At 49.5% G+C, this 20674-nt stretch overlaps 1 protein-coding gene and 1 non-coding gene across 5 annotated transcripts in view; one reads left to right on the top strand and one right to left on the bottom strand.

Moving 5' to 3' along the window:
- Positions 1–20674, top strand: part of LOC144136553 (limbic system-associated membrane protein-like) — a 187558-nt gene that overhangs the window by 34364 nt on the left and 132520 nt on the right. The gene's annotated exons all lie outside the window — the stretch shown is intronic.
- On the bottom strand, positions 6504–6575 carry TRNAS-ACU (transfer RNA serine (anticodon ACU)). The gene has a single exon. It is a non-coding gene; the product is annotated as a tRNA-Ser (tRNA).

The raw sequence follows: 20674 nt of genomic DNA, 5'->3' as shown, positions 1-20674 counted from the left end.
ACGCGGGCACGATGTTCGAAGGTGGCAGTTACGTTATAAGGAGCCAGAGCGAAATCACAGGCCTTGCGGCACCGCCGACCATGGCAGAGAGCACGTGTCCGTTGTTTTTTTACCTTACCTTATACGGTATACGATACTAAACACTGCCACAGTTCCTCATTTCTGGGCACTATACCGCAATTGGGCGCTTTTCACGCTGAAGCAGAACGGCCGGATGAATAAAATCAGCGCTCCATGGAAACATACGCAAGCACCGAAAAAGGCTTTCTGCTTTAAGCTAGGATCGCGAGGTAACAATTGAACGAAAAAATAGACCGACGTGCTCACCGCTTTCGCGGTCACCGCAACCGCAGCAAAGCGGGAAATAATTGTTGCAGCCCTTCACTGCAGTGATGCAGCGAAAACGTACAATTTGCAAGCTCCTAGTCGCTACTTCGACGTTTTAACTGTATGCCTGTACTGTTGTGACCCTCTCAAGACACCCTGTCGTTGACGGCTAGTAACCAGCACTGTTTTCAGTACACAATGTGCTACTCCTCAACGTGTGTTCTGTGAGCTTATGCAAGCTAACGAAATGGCATCCGAGTCAACTTCACGTATGAAAGAAAATTTATAAAGTTCAGGCGACGCTCTTCCTGCTACAAATTCCCGGACTAAAATTCGTGGCGCCTTGGCCTCTTCGCGTGTGCTGGCGGCTCAACTGGATCCGGAGCCGGCGAAATGAAGAAAGAGAGCGGAGGCGGCAAATCCTCCCCCCCCCCCCCCCCCCCCCCCCCCCCCCCCCCCCCCCCCCCCCCCCCCCCCATTCAATGCACGACTCGGCTGTTTGCTCTCCAGAGCAGCCTTTGGACCCTGAAGCAAGCGCTATCGGGGTGGGGCTTGAGATTAAGGCCACCATGGGCTCTTCAACATGCACATGACTTCGCGCAGCACACGTGCGTTTCTGAAAAGCAGCACCTCCACTGAAAAGCAGTCGCAGCGGTCGGAACCGAACCTGCGATCCAGTGTTCAGTGGGCGAGCGAACGCCTCCCGACACGTCGCGGTACCAAGGGCAACCCCAAAGAACGAAACACTGACACGACCCGCAGCCGCTCGTGCCCTATGCTCGACTGCACAGCCCGTTTCGGCTCCATCCTTCCCGCGCCGCTCGCCTTGGTGGTGGTTATCGTAGGCCCGCACAGGCCCGCCCAACTGCTCTGGCTGCTTGGCGGCCCGGTCACACTGTCGCCGCATCCTCGTGACTGACGGGGCACAAGGCTGGGTCCTTGTCTCCCCCGGGCCGCGGCGCGAAACGCTAGACGCCGTCTCTCGCTCGCAGCCCGTGTCTAGCCTCCTCCTCTTCTCTCTCTTCTGTTTGTGTCGTTTTGCGCCCTCCCTGCTTTTCGCGCGGGACGAGCAGCGCGGCTGCCAGACGCCACTCAGCGCGACTGGAGTAAAAAGAAAACGCTCCAGTTTCTTGGCCATGTAGTTCGTAACCGCGTGCAATGCGACGCCGGCTTGAACCAGACGCTGTGCGTGTTTGGTTTGGCTTAAAGTGAACTCTGTGCGAGGAACAGCCTTCTTTCGACTGGATCGCCTAAGTTGTCGGTATGACTTACACCCGTTTCATCGCGCACTAGAAATCGCTGCACACTTCCGCTACTACAAAGCGCAGTTAGGAAACTGAGTCTGCGGCGAGCGATAAATAAAAGCCGCTCCGCGTTTGGCGCGCATGAAGCTTAAATGGAAATGGCGCACCGACGTAGGCTTAGTGTTGTGTGTCTGTGGCGTGTACAGTGTTGTTCAGCACCGTGTGTGCTGCGACTCCGCTTTAATATTACTGTACGATAGGTGTACAGCGTTCCTAAACATCCGTTTCACCTGCGAAAACCGGCAACTCCACGCAACAAAAGTGCCTAACGAGCCTACAAAGTCCCCGGACGAACGCTCTAAAATTGGCCGTTTCACCCATTTGGCAGAGCCCGAACGACCCCCCGGCAAATAAATAGCGAGCACACGCGACAAAACGTGCTCGCCGACGCTTCGCGACGAGCCGCGGTAATCTAATGAACGCCAGTCCGGGTACACCTCCGACTGCAGCCGGGCCACGAATTATGTATATACCGAATGCGTCTGGGGCGTTTTCAGGCTCGTTTCTTTTTCTTTTTTTCTTTTTAACCAGGGCCCTCCTCTTCCCCTCTACCGTGCGTGCGGTGGTACGACAGCGCTTGTGGCGTGCTCAGTGCGACCACACCCGCGTCCCACGAACACGGGCGTGTCTTGCGCCGACAGCAGCGCGGTCGGTGCACGGAGCGGAAACGTGGCGTCATTTCCGGCAGGCGCTCACTGCCCCACCACCGACGACCTACCGCGGTAAGGAAGGGAAATAAAAGTGACCGATTCGGAATTTGCTTCCTCGTGGATTTGCCGCCGAAAGCTTTGACGGGGAGGTAAGACCGTAGAGTGTCCTCGACGTGACCGATCCCTGCAGCAGGACTGCTGACTTCGGTTGCGTGCCTTGGCAAAAATGTTGTACCGAGAAAGAAAGCAATGCATTCGAACGTGTCGAAGGTAACTTACTGAGCGAGCTGACGCTATTCTGATCCACGAATCATTTGGTACAAGCGTGACTGCCTCGCGCATTGAGCCGTGAGTGATTACTATACTGCTCTTAGTATGGCAGCAGTGTAAGAGGCATACACAGATGTGACGTTTCATTACTCTCAGTGACTCCACGACTCTCAAGGCTGCATTGCTTCACTTTTCGCTGTAAAGCGCCAGTATACACATTAGTGCATTCTCCCTCTATCCACATCGCCAGTCGGTTGAAAAAAAAAAAAAAACAATTGCACGACCACAAGCACAAAAAGTTTCCCTCTATTTTCTCTGTGTATCTCACATGCGTGTAGTTGCCTATTACCCTTCCTCGAACTTCAGAGGCATTCAACCCTTTGAATGACTCCAGATCGACCCGCCAGATCAATCTACGGAGAAGCCCCACTCTCTACCAAAAGCCTGGCTTCTCTATCCTGCTACACAACTCCTTACACGATCGTATTCCATTATTTCCTCGGCATACACAACCTGACGCAGTGGACAATATTCGTGTTAAGGGCGTAACCTATACACGAGGCCGGACGAGAGACGCATTTCCGACTCGCCTCTGCGTGCATCCATCGCGTCACGCTATGCATGCACCGAGTGTTCTCGTAGCTCCTTGGTCGTCTCCGGTTTTTGCCGTCTCCTCGAGGTCCTTGATCTTTTCTTCCTTGCGGCGCCACCCCTGAAGCGGCGCTGGCTCGTCCGCACTACATTGAAGAAGCAAAAAAAGAAAGAAAAGTACTGCGAAGTAAAGCAAGCAGACTCTTAGCAACGCTCCGGCGAATCTGCAGCGAATCAATCGGACGATGATCGAACCGCAGCGCGGCTGCAATACAGCCACGTATGTACGCTATATATGCGGGCGTACGAGCGGCCCGGAGAATGGCGCAACCACTTCACGCGGTATTAAAGCGCGGCGCCGGCGGAAAAATTGCTACGCGTATGTGCCGTACGATTCGCTACGCGAGCATCGCAATACCCCCTCCGCAGCTGTTAGGTGGGCCTCCCGCGATCAGACAAGACCCATGATCGCCGCCGCTTGCTGCTTCCTGGCCGTTGTTGCTCGCAGCTCCGTCAAGAGGCAGTGACCCTTGCACGCGCCGCGCACAAGGTGAGGCCGGAGAATCGCGCTTGGCCGGACGCTGGCCGGAGGTGGCTCGCCAAAGTCCATGGCTCGGAAGGAAAATAGAAGGCAATAGAGGTACGCACACAAACGTACTAACGGAAAGCGAGCACAGAGCAATAAGCATGCGAGGAGGTCTTTTGTGTCCCACTTTGACCTTTGGATGCCGCAGCTGACTCGCGTGGCCACCCCTTTTGTGAGTGCTCGCTCACAGAGCAGCGCGGACTCGGGAGAAGACGTGGGCGCGCCCGGGGTCTCGCCTCTCCTCTTGTCCGGGCTTCGAGAGCAGCGAAGGGGGAGAGGGGCTTCTCGGGCGGGCGAGAGAGAGGGCCAGCACCTTTCATGCGGGTCGTGTGTATGTGCGTGCTTGAGCCGCTTATAGTGACGCTTACTCCTTATTCTTCCAGGAAAGGCGTGCCCCGGGAAACAACGAAGCGGAGATCGCTCTCCTCTCGTTGCGTGCTCCGTTTCTTTGGTGACGGAATTCGTTAGAGAATCGTGTGTAGCCAGCGCAGTATTGGGGGTGGAAGAAGAGAAGAACGCAAAGAAAAACGCGCGAGCAATGTCTGCAGCACGCGATCTGTGCTGGAGGAAACCTTACGCTGCCGTGTAAGGAGACGCAGGTTTTTTATTGATGATTATTCTGGGCGCTCTCACAAGGGTGAGCGGAGGTGAGACGCAAATTAATGTGCCTGTATTCTGAGGTGGAAACGGCGATGAACGGCTCTATGGCAGTTGGTAATAGGAGAATGTGATAATCTTGGTCTCCTTGGGGCTTCCTCTGGGAAGGACACAGCGGCGCTGGTAATTAAGCTTGTTAAAGTCACCGATTGAGCACTGCATGGCTTCTTCCTGCAGGTCTTGCTTATGTCCGGCATGTTTTTCCACTTGCAACTTCTCGATCAATCAATAATCAATCTGTTTTAGTGGCGAGAAAAAGGCAGTGGATTATACGCTGCTTGACGGGCCTCACCACTCCTGCAAGTCAGCAGCAGGCACAAGGCAATTTTTTTTTTTTACAAATGTCTACAAATCTAAGTGCGCTTACGGAGAGCAATACTTACAGAAAAAAACAGTAGTATTTCGTATAATCGGCAGCAATATGTACCGAAAAAAATTAAAACTCATAAGAGAGAGTGCACAGTACAAGTTAGCATACTGAGACATATTATTTAGTTGATCATGTAATGAGGCATTCACAAAACTTTGGTACAGCACAGTTTAACGAAGGAAACCCCCATTTTGTTCTACACTTGGGTAAAAGAAAATAATTTTGCTTTCTGATGTATGATATGTGTCGACCTGTAAGTGGAAAAAAATTCAGAAAGAAATGAATCATGTTTTCGTGTTATATCCTTTTATAGAAACGCGCAAATCTGTGGTCAAATAATTTTCTAGCGCCCAGACGTCCTAATGACGGAAAACTTCATCAAAAGCTTCAACAATGCGGCCATAAACGGTGGAAACGGCCTTTTAAGAGCCCACCTGTACAACTGGAATCCCCGTTCCTGTTCTTCACAAAAATAGAAGACAATGCGGTCTGCAGCGAAGCAACATCACATTACACCGGTTGAACTGTGACACTGTCCCCGGTTTCCATTAAACGGTGTGACTCTATATGTATGCAAGCTGGAGCAGCTGCATCATAATTTGTCTCCCCGCATCCGTTCTCTCATTCTTCCTTCCCTTCCCCGTTCCCCTTTCGCCGCACCTCTTACGGACCGGGCCAGATGTTGGGCACACACAAACACTTCGCGAGGCGGTGGTGGCCACTGGCTCTGCATACTAAGGCTCTGCGGGCACCGTTTGTTGCACCGAGCCCGCGACCACCACCTCTGGTGGCCCTATAGAACGGACGAAGGCCGCGCCTGGGAAGACGCTTAACCTCCGAGCACGTCCGCGCGCGCGGCTCGCTCGCACTACGGGGTGCAGCCGGCGCTGCGCCGGCGTTGAAGGATGGGCACCGTCGCACCAACACGCTGTGTTTCTTTCTTTTGATCACTTTCTCTCTTTCACTGTTTATTTCCCCGCCCTGCCGGCGCGCACTTTCGTTTCTTCCGGCCTACGCAAACGCGCCAAAGGCGCCCGACGCTTGCTCGTCGAGCAACGCGGAAGAAGAGGCTTCCAGTGTCGTTATCCTCTTTTTTTTTTGTAGGTTATTACAAGCTCTTATTTCTTACGGAAAGTGGAGGCGTGTGTACGAGCTGTTTTGCTTCATGGACGTGGGCAACAGCTTGCTCCATAGATTTTCTGTTGCGCTTTTATTTATTTATTTTCTTCGCTACGATCGTTCGAAAACCGCGGAACGAGGTGTGTCCGACAAACCAACAAACCAAACACAAATACGAATATATGGGAGTGAAAAGGAGCCAGTTGTCCTCCAGTGCACACCCTTTCACAAAAGGGACAACTATTCCCTTTTTACTCGTGTCGCTTTAGAGTGCAGACGCGCGTGAAGATCGCGCTGTTCTTCTTCGTTATTTTTTGTTCCGAGAAAATAGCTCGCAAAACATCAAAAACTACGAACAGTCAGGCCGTGAATGTGGGTCGAACGGGGCTTTTTTTTTTTAATTGGTTTTGGGCGAAAGGAAAATGGCGCAGTATCTGTCTCATATATCGTTGGACACCTGAACCGCGTCGTAAGGGAAGGGATAAGGGAGGGAGTGAAAGACGAAAGGAAGAAAGGGGTGCCGTAGTGGAGGGCTCCGGGATAATTTCGACCACCTGGGGATCTTTAACGTGCACTGACATCGCACAGCACACGGGCGCCTTAGCGTTTTTCCTCCATAAAAACGCAGCCGCCGCGGTCGGGTTCGAACCCGGGAACTCCGGATCAGTAGTCGAGCGCTCTAACCACTGAGCCACCGCGGCGGGTCAACGGGGCTACAGCGTGGACATTTTGGATCGCCCGCTGCACAGCGCTGTGTACAGGTACGCCACCTTTTACGCAGGAGAGATAACTGGGGCAGTTGGTAAGACCACGACACAAGTAAACAAGAAACAACGCGATAGCCTTCCGTTACGTCCCTTCTTGTGTTCTGCGTACTTGCTGTACTTACACTCCTGTAGGAAACTGGTCTGACGCATCTCACGCAGGGCATGACATTAACAACAAATTTCACGGTCTGCTGTTCATATGAGACCATCTTTCCTTCTTGGACGATTGCAGCGATCTTAAGCTATTTCTGCAGTCAAACCGCAAATTGATTAGACGTAAGTAATTGCTGTCGGCGACAGACACCGCTTCGTTGCGCCCTCTGCAGCAAGCACTCGGTAGGTCCAGCCGCATCTTTCGTGTCGCCGTGCTTTTAGACGTCACAGGTTTCGGTCTTTGAAATCTTGTGCCTTGACAGCCTGCTTCTGTCCGTTCAGGTCATCGTTTCGACGACGCTTTACAAGCCTGCATTTTCTTTTCTTCCGGCAGCTGCGCTTTCTGCTGCTCAGTGAAGCTTGCCGTCATGTCAAGTAGTAATATATGATACCCAGCGCAGCAAGCGAACCTTCTCACCTGCGCCATCCTATATATGTTGCACGGCGAGTGTGCAAAGCAGCGGTAAATTGTGGCTGACACTTCCCGCATTTTTCGGCTCATCAAGATCGTTCCCGCTTTGGGCGCGAGTAAAAGCGTGGATCAACAAACCTTTGCGACCTTCCCTCACTCACTCTTCCTCCTCCAGTGACGTTCGGTCGGTCGCGACGATGTATAATGTATGAAACACGCGGAACCCCACCTCGACCTCTCGTGTGTTTCGTATTCCCCTCGATTTTCAGTTGCGAAATATCTGCGTTTGTTTACCGCACTAACATCGTGGGAGGACCTGAGAATGCTAGGCTTAGGTGCAACGGAAGCAGACTATGCTACGCATCTCCATGCATAAAAAAAGAAGTAAGGAAGTGCGCTGAATTTTCATGAAATTCAGGAGTGAGTGAAGCTTGTCGCTGGGTCTTAGCTCTCCTTAGGAGAGTTTTTTTTAGGCAGGGAATCACGGGCAGGCTGGCAAGAGCTTGCGAACAGGTCTGTAAGCCTACCAAGCGAGACACTTCTTTTTAGCTTCTTTTTTCACTCTCGTTTTGGGGACTTGCCCGAACTGAGGCGCACCGCCACGCTGGGGCGTTGGAACTCTCTATACCACCACGGAGGCCTGAACTTGGGACCGGACGAGGAACGGAATGCGTTGCAAGTTGAAGCCGCCACGGGCGTGAAGGCTGCGGCTCCTAGATAATGCCGTGGCGCGTGCTTTCACTCTTGCCGCCTTTATTAATTTTTTTTCGTTTTCTTTCCTTTTGTTTTTCCCGCAGTACCGGACAAGTTTATGGCTACTGTTGGGAATTGTCCGGTCGTAAATATTCTCTTAATGGCTGCGACACGAACGAGTCTCGTCTCTGCCTCTTTACATGAGTTACCCGTCACACAAATTGGTCTCCATCGATTCGATCTTCGACGAGTTTTCAAAACTTAAGAGTTCTTGTTTTTCAAGTGTCACCTGCGTGTCCGCATTTGTGTTGCTTTATTTTTTGTTTATCCGTTATTTTCTCAAAATAAAAGCCTGTTTTGTGATAAAGTCGGGCAAAACATGAGTCGATAAGCCGTACTGTAAGTGTGAGACGCTGATTTTATGAATTTAAGCATGCGTTTCCCTGTCATTACTTTCCTCTGTTCAATTCACCACTTACGTGCGTTTTTCGCTCGTGCATCGGTCTTTGTCGCTTTCGTGTCTATTTAGAATAACTCTCGAAAAATGTGCGGGTCCAAATTATTGTATTCTAAAAGCAATAAGAATAAAAAAGAGAGCAGTAAAGACACCCGCGCTATTTGCGCTTTTTGTAATGAATTTTGTTCATTTGACTCCCCACCGCCACCTATGCAATGCCCGAAAGGACCCTTGGGGTTATAAATATAAATTAATAAATATTAATTAATGAAACTGCTCGGGCCCCTTTCACTCGGCCCTTTACACGCCGAGCGCCTAAAATATCATCTTGCAGCAGCAAACACAACTGCTCACAGAATACAGAACCAATACATCTGACCGGACGTGTAGCATTTTTTTTATTCTTGTCCGCTTGTTGCGCGTAGTGTGGCTCAATCTAGAACACTGAAAGCTTTCGAGCGCTACAGTGCTTTCAGCGCGAATATGTGCCTCGGAAGAGCGTTTGCGCGTTGCAGTAAAGTTAGATGCGTTCCAACGCTTACAATGCTTACATCAACGCTTTTAGAGCTTCAGCAGTACTCCTCTTTTGGCTGTTGATTTTTTTCCTGCATTTACCTAATCCCGCTGTAACTGTCGCGGCTGCAGAATTCGCCCAGACAGCTCTGGACGTTAATAATTTTTTTGCTTTACAATTTAAGGGGCTGCTCTCCGCGATGGATTGGAAACACTAAAAAGGACATGAGTAGTAACTTCCAAAGATTTCTTATACCAATTTGAGTTTTCTTTTATTATATTTTTTTTTCTGGCGTCGGTCCAGTTCCCCAGGATTAACACCGGCGAGCCCCTTTCGCATATATTAAGAATATAGAGCACCAGGTTCCAATTATAAACGTGCTCTTTGGTTGGCCCCTTTCTCGTCATGTAAGAAAGAACATAAAAGAAGGTTAGAAATTCTCTGTAGGGAGTTCAATAACTTTTTTCTCAAATCACCGCACCGATATAATCCGCGCTGAATAGAGAAAAGATTTTCATCCCGTTCCGCGAAGCACAGATGGCCGCCCGTGTGGAGTTAAAAGGAAATGAATTTAACATCGATTTTTTAGGTGTTTTTTGTTTTTGGTTTCAAGAAGTAATCTTGTACGGCCTACTTATCTGTCCTCTCGTTATTAGAGGCGTCTTTTTTTATCTGCTGGCGTGGTTGGTGAATGCCTGGAGATGAACATCTCCAGTACCTGAAGATAAGAAATGTAGCGGACCAATTCGGGAGACGAAAATCTCCGTTCAAGCCGGTGCAATCTGAACCAAGTTATTGAAATTGGTGTCTGAACATAACATAGCCCCCCACCCCACCCCCCCCCCCCCCCCCCCCCCCACACCCCCTCCTTTTTTTTTTACTCCCCTGAGCAGCATGCTGTGGAGGTTCGTGAAGTTTTATATTCCAGAATGAAAGGAACTTCTTGTCGCGTTTGCTCACGCGAGACCACACGAACAAGGGCGGGACGTATATTAATTTAGGTGGCTTGGAGAAGACCTCAGTGCTGCTCGGTGCCTTTATGTGATGCTTTCGGTCGGCTTCTTATGTCCCTATCCTCACTGTTGCGGAGCGTTTAAGCTGGACTAAAGAAGTATCAAAATAAAGGGCATTGAAAAGGCAACGAACAGCAGTATTTCACTCTCGTTTGAACATTCCTGAGGAAATCAAGTTGCACGAAAGAAAGTCATAGATGATAAAAAAAAAAGGCTTAGAGCAAAACGTTTAAAAGTAAATGGCGTACTTAAGATGTGTCCACAATTTCACCAGCGCTGCGACTAGGAACAAGAACAGAGAAGGGAAGACAAGGACAAGCGCTTGTCCTTGTCTTCCTTCTCTGTTCTTGTTCCTAGTCGCAGCGCTGGTGACATTGTGAATATGTACCAACTAGCTCAAACCACCATTTTGCTTAAGATGTGTCGTTGTTGGGGAGCTATCGCTGACAGTGAGCAGACGTGTAGGTCGGAAGCCGCTTGTAGTTTACATTTCTTTCGGCCAACCGAAGGGTGACCAATGGTATTCTCAGACTTTGCCACGGGGGTCTGAGATTATCATGAAAAAAAAAAAAGCACAAATTGAGAGTCATAATAAGCGCGGCTGCTACTCTGCCAACGCGGCACCAGCATACATTCCGTGCATGCTTTCCGGAATTTGCTAAGCTTCTTAAGAGTCATCTTCTGAAAGAACTGAGAGAAGATTTGGATTTTGATAATGCTTTCCCGCAGCAACTCTCAACTTCTTTAGGTCAAGATTAACTGTCCGCTATAAATGAAATTCATCGAATTCATGCCATCAGATTTTTAAACTCCCGATAAATATTCTTCTTACCACTGCTCCTAACCGCACTAGCTAGGCATTATGTGACCGCAATCAAAACAAGCACAGTTTATGCTCAGAAACATAATTTACGCAATGCGTATTACGTCTAAAATCAAGTTTCTCACTTTATATGCGTCAATGATTTCGTTACACATTTTTCTAAGCAAAGAAAAATGTTTGGGGCGCTAGCGATGCACTGCATAGAACAACGACTTGTGGGTAATTCAAAATACAGCGAAGCAATGTACAATGCGCGCCGAGATTATATGCAGTACGCGGAAACTATATTCAGTCTGTGCAAACGGAAGGAATACTGTTTCTAAAGAAAACGATACGTGCCGTTATAAATGAAGTTCTATACTAGCTATGACAATTTAAATAATTTTTTTTTAGAAATAGCTTCTTGCCACTTTGTCCCATTTGCAGTGGCTAAAATGTCGAGGAACTCAGAATTTGTTTCTGAGCTCCGAGTCAGGGAATGCTGCTGCTTTTTGGCTTGACTTTCATAAACCCCGTCAGCTGAGAGGGCTTAGTGCTGTTCACTTCTGCTAGCCTCCAGGAAGGGCCAGATTAATTTGCCTCAAAGCAGAGAGCCTTATCTTTGTGGAGACTGAACAGACTCATGGCAGTGCCGAGGTCCATACCTCTAGCATCAGTTCGCAAACACAAAAAGCACTGTTCAACTACGGCTTGGTTTCTTTGAACAGTGTTTCGTTCCTCGCAGCAGCTAAATTCCTCTCAAGTGCAGTGTGCTCCTGAGGTTGCGTTCTGATAGTGTTTGCTTCTTTTAGAGCGAAAGCTCTAATTCACGACCAAAGCCGCAAAAGCCGACTCACCTCTGAAGCCTTGACCTTGACCTTGAATAAATAAATAAATAAATATTGCCGCGAATGGATTAGAACTCGGAACGGCGCGAACAAATCAGCTTCGCTGGACACTGCTCGAGAGTAGTACTATGCTATCGCCGCCGCCGACCACGCCTCGTGTTAAATTATTATTATTATTATTATTATTATTATTATTATTATTATTATTATTATTATTATTATTATTATTATTATTATTATTATTATTATTATTAGCCTATCAAAAGATGGCACATACCCACACTGGGTGATCGATCAAGAATCGGGTGGCTGTTCACCTGAACGCAGTTAATAAAAAGGAAAAGCACGTGGAAGCGCAACACCGGTGAATTCTTCCTCATGAACAGAAAAGGGGTGAGAGTGTTAAACTGCAACGCACCCTTGCTCTGTGCATTGCACATCGTCGTCTTCATCAACATCCATCTGCGCCGCGAACAGGTCAGATCAGCTTAACCTCGGTGAGATCTTAACCCGAGTCTAATATCGTCGCCAGACGTGCCGACGACACAGCTTCGGACATCTACTTGGTTTAACTATATTTTAAGCCCTACCACTTTTTTTTTTCTTTTAGAAAGCGGGTTAAACTAATCCGAAAAACCTGCTCGTGTACAGTGTACGTTGCATGCGCATAAATTTCGCTCATTTCGCGAATTTAGATTGTAAAAAAAAAAAAACCACGGATAGAAAAGGTGGCGAGCTTAAACAATAGACGTTGTTCTCCTCTGATGCGTGCGGCCGCGTGCAGTCCAGCAGGAGCCCTGGCCATGGAGACGAAGAGGCGAAGGACAAGACTTGACACAAAACACGATACGAAAACACGGCGCCGCAACGCATTTGGGGCCGCGATTTTTCTCGGCGTCAAGTTCGCTCGCATACGAAGATGTAATCTCAGCCTCGGAGAGTATTACGTTTCCATTTTCCGTCTGCATGCACGCGGCCATCCTAGTTGGTTTTCGCGTAGGGGAAGGACTCGCATGGCTCGGTGCCAAGGACGGGACGGAGGGAATGGGATCTCGATGCGCTCCGGGTAATGAATGCTCTTGTATGTAAATAAACTTCGGGTGTGGCTTCTAGCGCGCTGTGCGAAACGTATGAGCGTGGACAGACGGGTTGTCTTCGAAACATGAAGCGTGCATGACAGCGATAATGAATGAGAGTGAGATTCTTAGATATCACCGCATGCAACTCCACCTTTATGAAATTTTGGTTGATAGAGCTGTCAGCTTCACTGACCGCATAAATGACTAAGCAGCTTATCGTGCGAAGAACCGGCAATATAATATAGTCGTCTTTATATACGAAACCAGTAGCGTAGAAGCTTAATCTCTTTTTCTTTGTATCTTTACAAAGGAAAAAAATTGAGGAATGTAGTTAAAGGGTATAATGCATTGGGATGTTACGCGCTATTGACAAACCATATCATCCTATCTTGACGCCTTAAAACAGCCCATTCCAGATGCTAGCGCTTGGAACGATTAAATACGATACATGATCGCACCAGTCTGCACGCCGGTTCAGTACCTTTCAGATATATGCATTAACGCTGGCTACGATCGTCATGAGGAATTTTTTCTTTTCGGCCAGGTACCGTGCCAGGTACTGTGGAGAGTTGTTATTGCGCCAGGCCCAACAACAGTGACGTTTTCTAAACTCTGAACTCACAGCTTGTTATTCCAGAAGACTGCATGCACCTGGCTTCGCGCCTGTCCCACGACAGGATACCCTAGCGAGAGTTTTAGGTGCCGGACAACTCCAGTGCTGGTCTGACATATGCTTCTTCAAGAAGGAGTGAGCTTAAAGCGTCTAGACGCTCGCGTGATAAGAATGTGTCTTCCCGCCTTCATATCGAACAAACCCGGCAAAAAAAAAAAACCAACAGGTATGAATCTTCATGTTGTTCCCGGAACCCGCTTAAGTTCCTAAAGATTCACGCCCTGTGTTTCACGTCTACCGAACATCAAAACGTGCCCCTTCATTTCGTGAGCGGCGCACTGGCAGCTTCAAGGAGCACCTAGAAAAAAAAAAAGCTTTCCATTGCGGCACCTTTTACTTCCAGTTCTTCAAAAACAGAAAGACGGAATAGAATCGCAGGTATGGTCAAGGGCAGACAGGGTGCCAGCCTTCTTGACGAAGCCTCCGGGAGACAACAATAGCCAAGCCCGGTGGCGCGGCTTCGCGTCGCGCCATGCTCCGCCGCGGGGCAGAGTGCGTTGCGGGTGCAGGTTGAGGAGATTCCGCCCCCAGATAGGACGGAAGACGAGGCGTCGCTGAGGGGCGCCGCGTCCGGCACCTCGTATCGCCGCCTCTCATCGCACATTTCGGCCGGCGGGCCTGTTCTTCTTGGCTCCTGTTTCCCCCAGCGTCTCCGACTGCTCCTTGTCCAGCGTCGTTCGCCCTGGCAGTCCGTGGCGTAGCGTGTTTGTGCGTGGGAAATGCATTTCTTGCGGTGCGTGGGACGGCGTCTGAGCTAGGAGCGGGGGTGAGCGTTGGGACGAAGCACGCACGCAAGCCATCCCGAAGAACGGCCGATGTTGTTGGCAGCATCACGCGACTGGTGCTGCGCGGTCCGCTTTACATGGTCAAACAAGTATAGGAGTGGGTGGGGGTGACTCCATTTTTACGCGCCAAAGCCCCTATGTGGGCCACGAAAACAGCCGCAGTAGGAGGCTCCAGGATAATGTCGACCATGTTTGGGGGGGGGGGGGGGGGGTCCTTTATGCAGTATCACTGTGTATAGCTTCAATAAAAATGCGGCCGTCGCAACCGGGATTGCGCTGGCCGAGATCGAACTGCACAAGCTTGTCGGCTCGATCCTGGCAAGGAGTTTTCGCTTGGATGCAGCCAGTGCGTAGTTCAATGGTGAAGCTTTTATCATGTCGCCGATGAGGTGAATCATTTCTTGTGTCGAGTTCTTGGTATTGCTAAAGCTGCTGGCATTTAATAATCATTTCTTATATAAGTGCCAATCCAACGGCGACCGAAACACTTCAAGGCGGCAATGTCTCCTCAGATATCCACGTAAGCACCTACACTCACACCCACACAAACACAAAAAGAAAGGAGAATGTTGCGCGAACATTATTGATGCAAAATTGCTCGCTTAGACGTGCATGCTCTGAAGTCGCTCTCAGGGCGCCGTGCAGCCTCTTGCCGAGGGATGCCTGCGGGCGGAGGCGTCCAACCAAAGTCCCGTTTATTCCCTTCTCGCGCGCCGCGGAGGCGCATCTCTCACGCTTGTCAACTCCAGCCGTCCCTGAATAGCGATGTGGTGGTCGTTGTACACGACCGCTGATGCATACGAGTCCAGCCCCTTTTCAGCACCCCTCCTATCGCTGTTGTACCACACGCGCGCGTACATGTACGCGCGAGCTTGTATGTGCATAGCGGTGCGCACAGCTGAATCGCTGTCTAGACGAATAGCAGGGGCCAGTGTCAGCCTGCCAGGGACCGCTCCTGTGGTCTGGACGTGCGGTCTTCAGAAAGAGCGGAACAGAGCTGCCCCCTCCCCTGGCCGCTATTTACATGAAAATTTCCTCTCCCCGTTAGAATGCCTTTTTTTCCTCCCTACAATGGGGTACACAGCGATGACATGTTCGCCCAGCGGCGTGAAAGATGGCCTGAATTTGTTGGATTGCATGCTTCATACTGTCTTGGCTTTTGTTATTTTGCACATTTAGTGACACCGTGCGTCACTTCGCCGGACCGATGACGAGGGCCCGGGCGCTCTGAGAGCTTTAAATTTCTAAGGGCCTGCGTGTCGCCCGGTGGTCTTTGGAGAGCATTGACAGGGCTTCCATCAATGCCCGTAATGTATAACCGTGCGAACGTGTGGTATACGTTCGACAAAAAGCGAACCTGACAAGCTGATAGTGCGCTTCGTGGTGGTATTGTGCGAGAGTGTGAGTTAACGCAATGAAGAAGCAGCTTCGCAAGCCATCTTTTATACAGCTTTTTTTTCTGATTATTGTTTCATCAACTATACAACCAATAGTACTCCTGCTTAAAGGGTGCTCCGTTTAGCGATGACTGCAAACAGAACATGTCACGAACGACTTAACTACCATGGCACCATCTCATGCAATGTATAAGCTAACTATTGGCCTACTTTTGTGTCAGACGCTAGAAACGGAGTTTGCATACCTTTGTCCCAAGGACGAAACTGTCCGGTATACGGTTAGGAACTAGGAGTGCTCACAATGTAACACGCTTGTGGGTGCGACGACTGCGCAGGCCTTAATGATGCGTGGTGCTCAAGAGACGGGAAAAAAACTAAAGAGCTGGCTGCATGCTACCCCCATGGCACCATGCGACCAGCTCTCCTATTAACAGCTGCCAATGTTGGCGCCAGGTGGTCCTGTTGGTTCTTTACACCGCATGCACTTATTTTTATCATTCAACGGCAAGCTCTTTGGCAGCTGCGGTCCGAACTGGGGCTTTGATTTTCGCCCGGCGGCGGCAGCTGCTTCATTTTTTGCGCATGTTTCTGGCACGATGATTCTTTCATACCGGCCGCAGAGCACGTAGAGTTCCTTTAAGCGCGTCTTGTGTCACAAGGTGACACTCTGGCTACTCTTTTATCACGAATGTATCTCTCATGGCAGCTGTCTGGTGCCACGCTGGACGAATACTGAACTGATTGCTCAGTTGAATGAATGATCAGCCGAAAGATTTAACGATCGGCTGAACACTCATGAACTGAATTATCAGCCGTATGTTTGCCTGCTTGTAGTATGTGTGTGTCCTTTGCGGTTAATTATCGTAACACACGTGCTGCGGTCAGTGCTGTCTTGAAAATTGATTAGGAAAATTCTGAAATCATCATAGGTGAGTGGAAGTCACGATCACACCAAGAACGTTCCACTGAAGTAATTTTCTGTCGATTTCGCAATGGACAAGCACACTTCACACACAGTTTTATCTCTGGCAAAACAAGACAAACCAATATGCGAGCTGTGCAGAGAAGTGATCACCATAAACCACATTTTATGATCTTGCACAAAGCGTGAGGAACTAAGGAAGAAACTTTTCCCACGGTTTTATTCTGAATGCATTCCTTCTCATCTTCTTTTACTCTTTGAAGAAAATGCGCTTGCGGGCGTTTCTTGAGTTTCTACATTTTTAAAAGAAGCAAAGCTTCTTTACAAACTATGATATTTTAAATATATTTTAGCCCTTTCCCACAAAGCCGGCAAAGCCAACCCTGCCTTTTGGCGCATAACCTCAACCGCATATGCGCCACAAAACACAACACATATACCGTAACTTAATTTTTCGCAAAGCTGTCTGCGATTAAAACAGTCCACCACCAGCCGTGCTAGCGAGTTCAGGTCGTAGCATTGCATCGTGCACCATGTACGTTGTTTAGAATGGGTTGGCGGCCAACGTGTGTAACAGCCGTGTAAAGCGGCCATCAACATTAGCGTGCGAACACGCCGAGGCTGTTACTTATCTATTACGAGAGCACTTCGCGGACAAACGAGAGTGTGAGTAACGTAGTTCGAGAGCGATGACCATGGCGCGAAAATCCAATCCTCACCTGCTGATGCCTAACAGCAGTTATTTTTATAACGAATATTCTTCGAGTTGCATGTCGTGGTTGTGCTACACGTTACGCCGGGACAGCATGTACAGACAACTCTGAGGAACTTTGTTTCTTGCTTCTGTAGCATTATTTCATATATAACTTATGAAATAACAGCTTGGCAGAATGCGGGCACCTCTTTACAACACATCAATGCGGTGCTTTTCGTGCAGCGTTACTATTCTATGGCTTTGCGCTTCATGCATCTCTTACCGAAGTGATAAGGAGCTTGCAACCGAGGCCCCGATAGAAGTACGCTTCCATGTCCTGCTCACTCTTGTCCGCTCTTAAGTATGTGCCGAATATTTTCGCTTCTATGCAAACAAAAACCCGCACACAAAGCTGCGCAACATCGCGCAGCAAACGGGAATACAACCTCTCAATGGGAGAGATATAGGATGCGCAACTGCCTGCCCAGAGACATTGAGGAATGTTGCCCTTTGTGGCACAAAGGAAACCAGAGACGCTCGCTGGGAAGGACCACCGCCGTGGTTGACGCCGTCCCACGCCCTTGGAAGAATGTTGCTCTCCTTCACTTATTTCCCTTTCCCTCATAGAGGGCGCGCTGTACAATGCTTGCTCGTTGTCGCTCGGATCTTTCCCTTTGCTTTACAGTCGCATAGCTTCGGCACGCCTATAACGACAGGCAGAGTGAAACACAGATAGCTTGCTGACTGGCTTTCCGTTGACTTGATGGCTGGCTTGCTTGCTGGCCGGTTGGCTGGCTGGCTTCGCTTCTCAAACAAGGAATGGCTTCACTTCCGATCATTTCCGTTTTCGTGAGGCGCGCGCACCGCAGCCACTATGAAAAGCGAGGGAGAGGAGAGGAGAGGAGGTGAGATGGGGAGAGCCCGCTGCATTTTGTGCTCTTTGCTCGTTCCTTGTCTCTCCTTCGTACAGGAAGCGTGCTTTGTGCTGACCGTTTTGTGGATGAAAGAAATAAACAAAAATGTAACGTTGAGCAGGGCTATAGCAGGCCGCGAATCGAGCCAAAAGCCGCCCAGGCGTGTGCCCCGGTCAGCTGGCCTTTCATCCGCCTTTTTCTGCGGTCTTTGCGCCCGATTGGGCGTCTACAAGCGAAGTTTTGGCTGGGACGGAAACATTACGATGGTGTGTGCTTATGGGGAAAAAAGAAGAAAAAAAGACCGCAATCCCGACTGAAAGGGGGTTGCATTGGGAGGACGAGACGGTGATTCTGAGGACTAAAGATAAGAAGAAAAAATCAGTACTTCCTGCTTTCTCGCTAGCACCGGCTGACGCAGCAGCGGTGGCCTTACGCGAAGCTTTCCTGGATCTCGTCTTTCAGTTTATCCGACTCCTTTTTTTTATTTTCGTTTTTATCTTGAAATGAGAACCCCCGCTTACGAGTTGTCTCCTTCCGTTGCTACGCCACTGTCTCTCGCGGGACGAAGCAATAGTGTATGCTTCGCGAGGTCGACGTACGCGCCATGCAGAAACAATATGCTGTTTGTTCCCACGGGCTGAGCGGTTTGTTGACGCACGATAGAGGAAAACGTCGCCATGTGTTTTTGTTATGACTCGCTGACTCTCTTCGTAGCGCATGTTGCTCTGCATTCGCACACCTCTTTCTTCGAGCTGCATGTTTATGTTTCGGTTGCCCGAGGCCGAGCGCACCTGTTATTTGTCGGCATTGCGAAGTTCGTGGACTTCACAAGCGCAATGTCGTGTCTCTCTGGGCCTTGGCGAAAGGTGAACAGCTTCGTTTTTGAGTGTATACTCGGGTATAATTTCTGTCTCCTCCAACTTTTTTTTATGTTCGCTTGTCCCTTCGAAGCATAATATTCCTCACGAAACCATGCACATAGTACGGCTGCTGAACGAGGCAAAAGAAAAGGGGCGGGCACTGGATCTGACCTCACTTTTTTATATATATATAACACATATTCTTAATCTTATGATTTTAAATTGTTTCGTGTTTTTATGGACAGAACGAGGAGAACCGCCGAGCGTGAAGTCCTGAGGCAGCCCACCTGTTCCCTTCGCGCGTAGCGTGAGAGACAAAAACCACGTCATAAACAATGTTTCCTTCGCTTCTTGAGGTCCTTGTATGTTTGTAACAGCTTCATTTTCAGTATCTCGCAGTCGGAATCCCTGTCAGCCAGAGACCTTTAGAGCCAGCCATCGAAATTGAGCAGCTTTAGCTTTCCGACCGGGTGTGACCGGCGCAAAACAGAAATACTTGGCGAATATTGGTAGAGGATTTTTTTTCCTACTGTGGACGTCACCAAGCTGGCGATTATTATTATTATTATTATTATTATTATTATTATTATTATTATTATTATTATTATTATTATTATTATTATTATTATGTGATGCCGATCATGATGAAAGTGGTGGTTGTGGCGAAGGTTATAATCATGATTTTGAGCTTGCCGTGTTGCAGCGATTGCTTTCCCCAAGGCAGGAACGGCGCATGCGCAGCTGGCAGTTGTTTGTCAACTCCGATCTGTTCCGGTCGCGGCAAAGCTGCCGAGCGCGAATGCGGAAACCCCTGCGGAGATAAACGGTGCTTGGCAGGGCAGCAGCCTCTTCCCGCTGCGTTTGCAGCCGGAGATGGCAATGAAAGGAAGCCGTGAGAGGAGGCCGACACTGCGGTAACAGGTGACCCAGCTGTGCTGTCTCATGACACACTGCGTGTGTGTAGGCCGACCACCGCCACGAGTGCGCAGCGGGCGTCCTCCGTGGAGTACCGCAGCAGAAAGGGAGCGCTACGGTAGGCATAAGTGCGGAGCGGCAGGCACCGCTTTAGCACTGCCGCGAATGTTACTTGGAGAAGCCATGCACAGTAGTAACGCAAATGGTTGTCCTCCCGTCGCCACGGAAACTAGTCCCACTCCCATCTTCTGGTATCACCACGGTGGAAGAATATTGGTATCACTAAGCAAGCAACACATACCTGCTCTTTATTCAGCCTGTAATTTCACTGTGGTTAGAGTTCTGCTGGAAGATATGGACATGTACGTTTATGCACGTTATAGTTTGATATTCCCACCAGCCTCCCTCCCTCCATCTGAAAAGTTTAGTAAGCTCTTTGATTTATGGGGTTTGGTTTAGGTTTATGGGAGTTTAACGTCCCAAAGCGGCTCAGGCTATGAGAGACGCCGTAGTGAAGGGCTCCGGAAATTTCGACCACCTGGGGTTCTTTAACGTGCACTGACATCGCACAGTACACGGGCCTCTAGAATTTCGCCTCCATCTAAATTCGACCGCCGCGGCCGGGATCGAACCCGCGTCTTTCGGGCCGGCAGCCGAGCGCCGTAACCACTCAGCCACCGCGGCGGCGATTTATGGGATTTAACGTCCCAAAGCGAATCAGGCTGTGAGGGACACCGTGGTGAACGGCTCCGAAAATTTCTACCACCTGTGGTTATTTAACGTGCACTAACATCGCACAGCACACGGGCCTCTAGAATTTCGCCTCCATCGAAATTCGACTGCCGCGGCCGGGATGGAGCCCGCCTCTTTCTGGTCAGCAGCCGAGTGCCATAACCACTGAG

The sequence above is a fragment of the Amblyomma americanum genome, chromosome 6 (genome assembly GCF_052857255.1).
Source record: "Amblyomma americanum isolate KBUSLIRL-KWMA chromosome 6, ASM5285725v1, whole genome shotgun sequence".
In the NCBI taxonomy this organism is placed as follows: Eukaryota; Metazoa; Arthropoda; class Arachnida; order Ixodida; family Ixodidae; genus Amblyomma; species Amblyomma americanum.
Note: the sequence above shows the minus strand (reverse complement) of the source record. Positions and strands in the feature narration are given on the sequence as shown.